At 45.4% G+C, this 12,079-nt stretch overlaps 1 protein-coding gene across 1 annotated transcript in view; it reads right to left on the bottom strand.

Moving 5' to 3' along the window:
- The window catches only part of PLEKHG2 (pleckstrin homology and RhoGEF domain containing G2), a 124,524-nt gene extending 113,026 nt beyond the window's left edge, over positions 1–11,498 (bottom strand). The window contains exon 1 of the mRNA XM_063938595.1: positions 11,212–11,498. The gene's annotated coding sequence lies outside the window, so the exon portion shown is untranslated. The remainder of the gene's footprint in view (positions 1–11,211) is intronic.
- Positions 11,499–12,079: the final 581 nt, after the last annotated feature.

Below are 12,079 nucleotides of genomic sequence, written 5' to 3'. Positions count from 1 at the left end.
GTTTCATGAACTATTAACCTAGAAGCAACAACTCAGGATAGTGAAACGTTAATGTAGCCACATATACAGATATATACCAGTGGATGGATCCAATTATCTCTGTATAGCAAAACCATTTATCCACCATTTCTACTTAAAGTACAAGAGAATGGGGGAAGATTAGGAGGCCGCTCTAATTGTTTCCTACAATTCTCTAATTACTGGGCTCATTTTATTCATTAGCGGAATGAGTAACATGATAAAAATACATCACAAGGCCATGATAATGACTGGAGGAATTCTCAGAAAGCCTTCATGTAATTGGCCTGCCCATTCTCTGCTGGATCGGTTGAGCCGAGTCGCTATTACCAGCAGGGCAGAAGGTCAGAGTGTATTTGGAGGTGACCCTGGGAAATACTTCTTATCCCTATTTGGAATTGTTTTAATTAAGAGTATAGGAGTACGAAAAAAAGACAAAAATAGTACTTTTGCCCCAGACTTAATACCAAAAACATGTCCGGCCTTTCTACTGAAATCCCTCTGGAAGAATGTTGCTGGTGAATACACAGGCGCAGTCTGTCCCGATTAAGTCTGTGAGTGACCATCTTTGGCGTGCCCTCTCCCCCTCTCCGACTCTGTGGACTTTCAGCTATTCCCATTTCTCCATATGAGGAGTAACTGAAGTCATGATATTGCATACCATCCCCATTGAGGACTGCTGGCTCAGTTGGAGGTGAATTTGTTTATTAACATAAGATTCTATGGACTTATGGATACAGATCCATATTTCTGGAACAAGTTTGGTGCAAGACTCATCACCCTACTCCTTTCGATTGGCAGATAAGAACCACTTGGCCCATCTAGTCTGCCCTGCAGGCCCCTCCAGCAATCAGCAGAGCATTGCCCTGTTTCAACAAATTATTGACAGATGAATGGTGATGGAAAATCAGTGTATCTGAAGACCAGGAACAGCCCAAAACTGAAATCATGTGACCATATTGTAACCTGAAAATCAGAAGTGCTTACATGAGTTCTGCTCCTACACATCATTTTTTACATGGTTTCTGAAAAAATGGCCAGCAGATAACCTTGGTTCCAATACGTGTCACTCACTGGTGAGCACTTTCATACATTTTACACAATTTAGCTTACTAGGATGCAGTGTCACTCACTGGTGAGCACTTTCATACGGTTTACACAATTTAGCTCACTAGGATGCAGTGTCACTCACTGGTGAGCACACTCACACAGGTGACACAATTTAGCTCACTAGGATGCAGTGTCACTCACTGGTGAGCACTTTCATACGGTTTACACAATTTAGCTCACTCGCTGGTGAGGTCACTCACATGGATGACACAAGTTAGCTCAGTAGGATGCAGTGTCACTCACTGGTGAGCACACTCACACGGATGACATAATTTAGCTCACTAGGATGCAGTGTCACTCACTGGTGAGCACACTCACACAGGTGACACAATTTAGCTCACTAGGATGCAGTGTCACTCACTGGTGAGCACTTTCATACGGGTTACACAATTTAGCTCACTCGCTGGTGAGGTCACTCACATGGATGACACAAGTTAGCTCAGTAGGATGCAGTGTCACTCACTGGTGAGCACACTCACACGGATGACATAATTTAGCTCACTAGGATGCAGTGTCACTCACTGGTGAGCACTTTCATACGGTTAACACAATTTAGCTTACTAGGATGCAGTGTTACTCACATAGGAGACACAATTTAGCTCACTAGGATGCAGTGTCACTCACTGGTGAGCACACTCACACAGGTGATACAATTTTGCTCACTAGGATGCAGTGTCACTCACTGGTGGGCACTCATACGGATGACACAATTCAGCTCACTAGGATGCAGTGTATCTCACTGGTGAGCACACTCAGGTGACACAATTTAGGCCCTCATTCCGAGTCGTTCGCTCTGTAAATTTCTTCGCATCGCAGTGATTTTCCGCTTAGTGCGCATGCGCAATATCCGCACTGCGACTGCGCCAAGTAATTTTGCTATGAAGTTAGTATTTTTACTCACGGCTGTTTCTTCGCTCCGGCGATCGTAGTGTGATTGACAGGAAATGGGTGTTACTGGGCGGAAACAGGCCGTTTTAAGGGCGTGTGGGAAAAAACGCTACCGTTTCTGGAAAAAACGCGGGAGTGGCTGGAGAAATGGGGGAGTGTCTGGGCGAACGCTGGGAGTGTTTGTGACGTCAAACCAGGAACGACAAGCACTGAACTGATCGCAGATGCCGAGTAAGTCAGAAGCTACTCTGAAACTGCTAAGAAGTTTGTAATCGCAATATTGCGAATACATCGTTCGCAATTTTGAGAAGCTAAGATTCACTCCCAGTAGGCGGCGGCTTAGCGTGTGCAATACTGCTAAAATCGCCTTGCGAGCGAACAACTCGGAATGACCTCATTAGCTCACTAGGATGCAGTGTATCACTGGTGAGCACACTCACACAAGTGACACAATTTAGCTCACTAGGATGCAGTGTCACTGCTCAGCACACTCACACAGATGACACCATGAGCACACTCAGGTGACACAATTTAGCTCACTAGGATGCAGTGTATCACTGGTGAGCACACTCACACAAGTGACACAATTTAGCTCACTAGGATGCAGTGTCACTGCTCAGCACACTCACACAGATGACACCATTTAGCTCACTAGGATGCAGTGTCACTCACTGGTGAGCACACTCACATGGATGACAATGTACCTCAGTAAGATGCAGTGTCACTCACTGGTGAGCACACTTACATGGATGACAAAATTTAGCTCACTAGAATGCAGTGTCACTCACTGGTGAGCACTTTCATACAGTTTACACAATTTAGCTCACTAGGATGCAGTGTCACTCACTTGTGAGCACTTTCATACGGTTTACACAATTTAGCTCACTCACTGGTGAGCTCACTCACATGGATGACACAATTTAGCTCAGTAGGATGAAGTGTCACTCACTGGTGAGCACACTCACATGGATGACAAAATTTAGCTCACTAGGATGCAGTGTCACTCACTGGTGAGCACTTTCATACAGTTTACACAATTAGCTCATTAGGATGCAGTGTCACTCACTGGTGAGCACTCATACGGATGACACAATTCAGCTCACTAGGATGCATTGTATCTCACTGGTGAGCACACTCACACAGGTAACACAATTTAGGTCACTAGGATGCAGGGTCACTCACTGGTGAGCACACTCACACAGGTGACACAATTTAGCTCACTAGGATGCAGTGTCACTCACTGGTGAGCACTCTCATACGGATGACACAATTTAGCTTACTAGGATGCAGTGTCACTCACACAGGTGACACAATTTAGCTCACTAGGATGCAGTGTATCTACCTGTGTGAGTGTGCTCACCAGTGGACACAATTTAGCTCACTAGGATGCAGTGTATCTCACTGGTGAGCACACTCAGGTGACACAATTTAGCTCACTAGGATGCAGTGTATCTCACTGGTGAGCACACTCACACAAGTGACACAATTTAGCTCACTAGGATGCAGTGTCACTGCTCGGCACACTCACACAGATGACACCATTTAGCTCACTAGGATGCAGTGTCACTCACTGGTGAGCACACTCACATGTATGACACAATTTACCTCAGTAAGATGCAGTGTCACTCACTGGTGAGCACACTTACATGGATGACACAATTTAGCTTACTAGGATGTAGTGTCACTCACACAGGTGACACAATTTAGCTCACTAGGATGCAGTGTATCTCACTGGTGAGCACACTCAGGTGACACAATTTAGCTCACTAGGATGCAGTGTCACTCACTGGTGAGCACACTCACATGTATGACACAATTTACCTCAGTAAGATGCAGTGTCACTCACTGGTGAGCACACTTACATGGATGACAAAATTTAGCTCACTAGAATGCAGTGTCACTCACTGGTGAGCACGTTCATACAGTTTACACAATTTAGCTCACTAGGATGCAGTGTCACTCACTGGTGAGCACACTCACACAGGTGACACAATTTAGCTCACTAGGACGCAGTGTCACTCACTGGTGAGCACTTTCATATGGTTTACACAACTTAGCTCACTCACATATATGACACAATTTAGCTCAGTAGGATGCAGTGTCACTCACTGGTGAGCACACTCACATGGATGTCAAAATTTAGCTCACTAGGATGTAGTGTCACTCACTGGTGAGCACACTCACACAAGTGACACAATTTAGCTCACTAGGATGCAGTGTCACTCACTGGTGAGCACTCTCATATGGATGACACAATTTAGCTCACTAGGATGCAGTGTCACTCACTGGTGAGCACTCTCATACGGATGACACAATTTAGCTTACTAGGATGCAGTGTCACTCACACAGGTGACACAATTTAGCTCACTAGGATGCAGTGTATCTCACTGGTGAGCACACTCAGGTGACACAATTTAGCTCACTAGAATGCAGTGTATCTCACTGGTGAGCACACTCACACAAGTGACACAATTTAGCTAACTAGGATGCAGTGTCACTGCTCAGCACACTCACACAGATGACACCATTTAGCTCACTAGGATGCAGTGTCACTCACTGGTGAGCACACTTACATGGATGACAAAATTTAGCTCACTAGAATGCAGTGTCACTCACTGGTGAGCACTTTCATACGGTTTACACAACTTAGCTCACTCACATGGATGACACAATTAGCTCAGTAGGATGCAGTGTCACTCACTGGTGAGCACACTCACACCAGTGGCACAATTTAGCTCACTAGGATGCAGTGTCACTGCCCAGCACACTCACACAGATGACACAATTTAGCTCACTAGGATGCAGTGTCACTCACTGGTGAGCACACTCACTTGGATGTCACAATTTAGCTCACTAGGATGCAGTGTCACTCACTGGTGAGCACACTCACAAGGATGACACAATTTAGCTCACTAGGATGCAGTGTATCTCACTGGTGAGCACACTCACACAGGTGACACAATTTAGCTCACTAGGATGCAGTGTCACTGCTCAGCACACTCACACAGGTGACTCAATGTACCTCACTAGGATGCAGTGTATCTCACTCTTGAGCACACTCACAGGTGACACAATTTAGCTCACTAGGATGCAGTGTCACTCACTGGTGAGCACTCTCATACGGATGACACAATTCAGCTCACTAGGATGCATTGTATCTCACTGGTGAGTACACTCACACAGGTGAAACAATTTAGCTCACTAGGATGCAATGTCACTCACTGGTGAGCACACTCACATGGATGACAAAATTTAGCTCACTAGGATGCAGTGTCACTCACTGGTGAGTACTTTCATACGGTTTACACAATTTAGCTCACTAGGATGCAGTGTCACTCACTGGTGAGCACTTTTATATGGTTTACACAATTTAGCTCACTCACTGGTGAGCTCACTCACATGGATGACACAATTAGCTCAGTAGGATGCAGTGTCACTCACTGGTGAGCACACTCACACGGATGACATAATTTAGCTCACTAGGATGCAGTGTCACTCACTGGTGAGCACACTCACACAGGTGACATAATTTAGCTCACTAGGATGCAGTGTCACTAACTGGTGAGCACTTTCATACGGTTTACACAGTTTAGCTTACTAGGATGCAGGGTCACTCACACATGTGACACAATTTAGCTCACTAGGATGCAGTGTCACTCACTGGTGAGCACACTCACACCGGTGGCACAATTTAGCTCACTAGGATGCAGTGTCACTCACTGGTGAGCACTTTCATACGGATGACACAATTCAGCTCACTAGTATGCAGTGTATCTCACTGGTGAGCACACTCACACAAGTGACACAATTGAGCTCACTAGGATGCAGTGTCACTGCTCAGCACACTCACACAGATGACACAATTTAGCTCACTAGGATGCAGTGTCACTCACTGGTGAGCACACTCACATGGATGACACAATTTAGCTCACTAGGATGCAGTGTCACTCACTGGTGAGCACACTCACAAGGATGACACAATTTAGCTCACTAGGATGCAGTGTATCTCACTGGTGAGCAAACTCACACAGGTGACACAATTTAGCTCACTAGGATGCAGTGTCACTGCTCAGCACACTCACACAGGTGACTCAATTTAGCTCACTAGGATGCAGTGTCACTCACTGGTGAGCACACTCACACAGGTGACACAATTTAGCTCACTAGGATGCAGTCACTGCTCAGCACACTCACACAGATGACACAATTTAGCTCACTAGGATGCAGTGTATCTCACTCTTGAGCACACACACAGGTGACACAACTTAGCTCACTAGGATGCAGTGTCACTCACTGGTGAGCACTCTCATACGGATGACACAATTCAGCTCACTAGAATGCATTGTATCTCACTGGTGAGCACACTCACACAGGTGACACAATTTAGCTCACTAGGATGCAGTGTCACTCACTGGTGAGCACACTCACACAGGTGACACAATTTAGCTGACTAGGATGCAGTGTCACTCACTGGTGAGCACTTTCATACGGTTTACACAATTTAGCTCACTAGGATGCAGTGTCACTGGTGACCACACTAACACAGATGACACAATTTAGCTCACTAGGATGCAGTGTCACTCACTGGGGAGCACACTCACAAGGATGACACAATTTAGCTCACTAGGATGCAGTGTCACTCACTGGTGAGCACACACATGGATGACACAATTTAGCTCACTAGGATGCAGTGTCACTCACTGATGAGCGCACACTAACACAGATGACAACTACTCACTAGAGTGTACAGATGGCAATAGTAAAGGATGGGACCTTGAAGCTAGAATTACAGGTGATGCAGTGTGAGAAGCAGGTAGAATACAGGTTGAGAGTATCCCTTATCCAAAATGCTTGGGACCAGAGGTATTTTGGATATCGGATTTTTCCGTATTTTGGAATAATTGCATACCATAATGAGATATCATGGTGATGGGACCTAAATCTAAGCACAGAATGCATTTATGTATCATATACACCTTATACACACAGCCTGAAGGTCATTTTAGCCAATATTTTTTATAACTTTGTGCATTAAACAAAGTGTGTCTACATTCACACAATTTATTTATGTTTCATATACACCTTATACACACAGCCTGAAGGTCATTTAATACAATATTTTTAATAACTTTGTGTATTAAACAAAGTTTGTGTACATTGAGCCATCAAAAAACAAAGGTTTCACTATCTCACTCTCACTCAAAAAAGTCCGTATTTCGGAATATTCCGTATTTCGGAATATTTGGATATGGGATACTCAACCTGTACTAGGTTATATGGGAAGAGGTATTAGTAGCAGGAAAATAGAAGATATATTGCCACTTTACAGGTCACTGGATAAACGTCCCTTTTACCTCTGTATACAGTTACATTATATATACGTGTTCTAAAATAAAAACCCAAAACTGGGAAATGCTAAATTGTCTATAAAACAAAGCAGCCATTCCTAAATGAACCTCTGCGGAACCTTTGTGGCACCTTATAAATAAAGGTTAATAATAATAAAAATAACCGCAAGTAACTGCAGTTTCTGCACCTCCTCCAGTGCCATCTTCTCTAGGGTAGCCTGACACTGCTGACCCCGCCTATTCTTCAAATACCCCCCAAGAGCTCAACTGCCCACCTGATGTTTCAGTGAATGAGGTGGGCAGCGGGCCTCCCTGGTGATACCCACACCCATCAGGTTATAACATCTAAAGGTGGGTACTCACTGGAAGATATATCTGCCGATCAATTGATCGGCAGATATATCTATGGACGGATCGGGCAGTGTGTTGAGCATACACACTACTCGATCCGTTGGGGACTGACTGTCAATCACCGTCGGCTGCCGCAGCATGTGTCGGCTGTGCTGCGGGGCCGACGCGATACGTCTGTGAACAACGGAGTTCACAGACGTACTGTATCGACTGTACACACTGGCCGACGGACCCGTTCAAGAGAACGGCCGATATATCGGCCAGTGTGTACGGGCCTTAAGGCCATATGAAGGGGACCAAGCTCATTCGATTGGCCAAGACAGTAGTCCCCGTTGATAATAATGCAGCATTTGCCTTATGCTGGAGATATGTCTGATAACACGTGTTAGGCATTTCTTCCATTGCACTGATACTTGTACCATGCAGAAACAGCTGTTTCCTTGTGGTTTTATCTATCATAACTAGACTCCGTAATTCTATAAACACTCAGCAATACAGCACCATGCGTAGTGTTCCTGCGGGCGGCACTGTACAATGAGAGGGAAGACAAAGATAGTAGTAGTAGATCCATAACACGGCCTCCCAGCAGAGGTGGTAGGGGACTCACATTGGCGAAAATGCACAGGACAACCAGATCATAAAGGGTTATAGCAGTGTAGCTAGCACGACGTATAAGAAAAATACAATAGGTAAACAGCCTGACTGCTGTTTTTCCCCTGCAGTCATTTCTGTATCTCAGGCATTAGAAAACGCTATCGCCACGGGAGACCTATGTCACGCATGCGGAACTGCTGCTTTTTCACAAGAAAACCGTATTACCCATTGTAAAACTGCCCCACTCAGCAAGCACTCGGGGGCCCATCTGACTCACAAGGGCCATGGATCACACCCCCTGCCGCGGATTCTCATAGACTTGAAGATACACCGACTCAGATAACCAGTCATTTTCTTTTCTCGATTACTGTATTTCTTTCACATAGTTTTAGGTGGACCGAGTTTTTTTTTTTTTTTTTATTACGGTTATGGAACTACAAGTCCCTGTGTGCCGGCTAACCAGTGGGTGCCATTTTTATAATGTGCTGTCGCGTTTCGCCTGTCCAGTACTGTATGGTGGAACTCCTGCCTCTGGGAGTACTGGCATCATAAAAGTAAATTATTTTACGTAATGTAGGGTTAAACATTTATTACTGGTTGCACAGACCACTGAATAATACTATTCATCACCACTAAGGTGGGAGTACTGGCATTTTCAGCACCAGGGAGGTATATGAAACACAAAGCCACCCATGCACACTAAAGCTAATAGCGGGTGATACTAGCAACCTGGGGGGAAAGTCAGGAGTAAATAGTAAGGAGATGATGTGAGTGAGGCTCCTGGTAATTGTGTTTTGACTGGTGAAATTCTCCAGGCCCTTATTTATCAAGCCTTGGAGAGTGATAACTTGCACGGTGATAAAGTACCAACCAATCAGCTCCTAACTGACATTTTTCAAACACAGGACCAGATTTATCAAGCCTTGGAGAGTGATAAATAGCTAAGTGATAAAGTACCAGCAGTGTCGGACTGGGGCATGAAGGGCCCACCAGGGGAATGCTGTTGTGGGGGCAAATGCTTAAGGGTGTGGCCAGGCTCCAGTGGGGGCGTGGCCAGTCACCACAGAGGTTTGGATAACCATTACAGAGTCCATGTTCTGTGCCCCTTGTTAAATATATAATAAACCATATTATTGTGAAGCATAATGTAACATATGTATAATGCATAATTCAAGCGCACCTGGATAAAGTCTGGAACCTGATCCCTAGAGGTAGAGGAGGGGCCACAGGAAGTGGTTTCCCCAGATCCCCTGTGGACCAGTCCGGCCCTGAGTACCAGCCAATCAGCTCTTTACTGCCATGTTACTTGCTGTGTTTGAAAAATGACAGGAGCTGGTTAGTTGGTACTTTATCACTCTCCAATGCTTGAGAAATAAGGACCTCAGGGTCTATTTTACGTAGATAATCTGATTTGAAATTGTCTTTTGGCCATTTTTGGAAATTGATACCAGGCTGTCAACCCCGCGTGACCCCTTTGCAAATCTTCCCTGTGCTTGGAACGCAGCGTTTGCACATAGGTTTATCTAACAAAGGAGTTTAGGCCTTGCCCAGTTCAGAAGGCGAGTATATTTCAGTGGAAGAGATGTACCAGAACAAGAGGTCGTGTACTGAAGCCTGTAGAGGGAGACCCAGGAGGGTTGTTAGGAAGTACTATAAGACTGAGAAGGTAGTGGATGCCAAAAACTTTTTTTCCAGCAGAAGCCGAGGAGTCTAAAAACATTACAAAAAAGACTATTGTACAAATGCATTAAGGGCTGACTCAGGTTAGCAATCTCACGTGTGTTTTTTCATGCGCGGCAGTTAAACGCATTTATCCTGCAGTGAGGAAATAGCATTCATACTAGAAACTGAAGGGCAGATGTATTAATCATGGAGAAGTGATAAAGCAGTGATAAGTGGAAGGTGATAACGCATCAGCCAATCAGCTCCTAACTGTTAACTTACATATTGGAGCTGATTGGCTGGTGCGTTATCACCTTGCACTTATTACTGCTTTATCACTTCTCCAGGCTTAATACATCTGCCCCTGAGCGAGGAACGGAGTGAAACATGGGCTCCAACCATCACTGAACCTTATGGAGAAGCCAGCATAGTGTCCACTACCTGCCTGCAAGAAGTGACTCCACACAAAGCGTACAATGAGTGCATTAGGCAGGCAAGCGAGAGCTACCATACAGTACCTCTATATCCACAGGATGTAATTACTACTGGATACATTATATATGTCTATTTAGCCTATTTCATCTCTTCCACTAAGTTCCCTAAGGCCTTTCCATCTCTTCTGCAGTCATACCTGCATCTTTTGGGAGACACACTAAGCTATAAGGGAACTTTCATCCCATACAATCCACAATCCATATTGCTTAGGGGTCGTGTTACCCACAGGGTAGCAATGTCAGGGACGGAGGTGGGTCTTCTGTCTTGTATCTGATATTTGGAGGGTTCACTCTGAACTCTTCTGATATCAATATTAATGAATAGAATTCGTAAAAGGTGTGCTATCCTTAATTAGCATCCAGATATTTTCCGCATATATCCCCCAAACTGGCCCTTAGGGGCCCCAAACTGATGAATAACCCATTTAGGACACAGCTGACTCAGTGAACATGACTCCGAGTGATTCACCAGTGTCCTCTTGTAGTCGGCTTGTCTGAGGAACACTGAGATACATGATACAACACAATGGGAGCTGGATCAGTAAGACAACCTATCTTGGAGTACAAATGGCCACAGATTCACTTCTTGGTGCAACTAAACTTATGTAGCCCAGACCAAGGTTTGTTGCATAGAGAGAGGCTCCTAGCTGGGGCAGATCTGAGTATGAGCCAGTTTAGAGGTCCTTAGGAACCCTCTCGCTAGCTGAGCGGAACATTTCCATTGTTCTAGATATATGCAGACTTACCTGATCTGCGCAACGCTCTGTGCCCCAGTATGAGGATGATGGGTCAGAGAGATGCCATCTGCTACCCCAAAATATCACATCCTTATCCGCATGGAGTGATGGAAAAAGATGTCTCTTTTCCAAGCCTAACAACTGGAACTTTTTACTGGGAATGGCTCCTGCATCCGAGTGTAAAGGCAAAGTCAGATTCATTGACAGGGTGCCCGTCTCCCTCAACCCACAGGGGGCTGGAGCAGTCTATGGAGAGGGAAAAAAGCAGGACAATCCAGAGGAAATAAGGGGCCAGGGCTGTGTAATCAGCCAGGGAGGGGAGGAGGAGAGAGAATGAGAGAAGGGGGGAGGGAGGCACAGCTGAGAGGGGGAGACTGGGCTGGAGCAGTAACAAAAACTCTGAAAAGTTTCCTGCTTCTCTTAACCTCTCAGCTGCCATACTGTATACTAGTACCTACCTCACCGTACACTGTGCCCACACATGTACCCCGCCCACTCTCAGCTTCCATACCGTATACTAATATCTACCTCACTGTACTCTGTGGCAGTACACAAATACCCCACTCTCACCTGGCATACTGTGTACTAGTACCTACCTCACCGTACACTGTGCCCAAACATGTACCCTGCCCACTCTCAGCTTCCATACCGTATACTAATACCTACATAACTGTACTCTGTGCCAGTACACAAATACCCCACTCTCACCTGGCATACTGTGTACTAGTACCTACCTCACCGTACACTGTGCCCAAACATGTACCCTGCCCACTCTCAGCTTCCATACCGTATACTAATACCTACATAACTGTACTCTGTGCCAGTACACAAATACCCCACTCTCACCTGGCATACTGTGTACTAGTACCTACCTCAC

Source organism: Pseudophryne corroboree, chromosome 8, assembly GCF_028390025.1.
Source record: "Pseudophryne corroboree isolate aPseCor3 chromosome 8, aPseCor3.hap2, whole genome shotgun sequence".
NCBI classification, from domain to species: domain Eukaryota; kingdom Metazoa; phylum Chordata; class Amphibia; order Anura; family Myobatrachidae; genus Pseudophryne; species Pseudophryne corroboree.
Note: the sequence above shows the minus strand (reverse complement) of the source record. Positions and strands in the feature narration are given on the sequence as shown.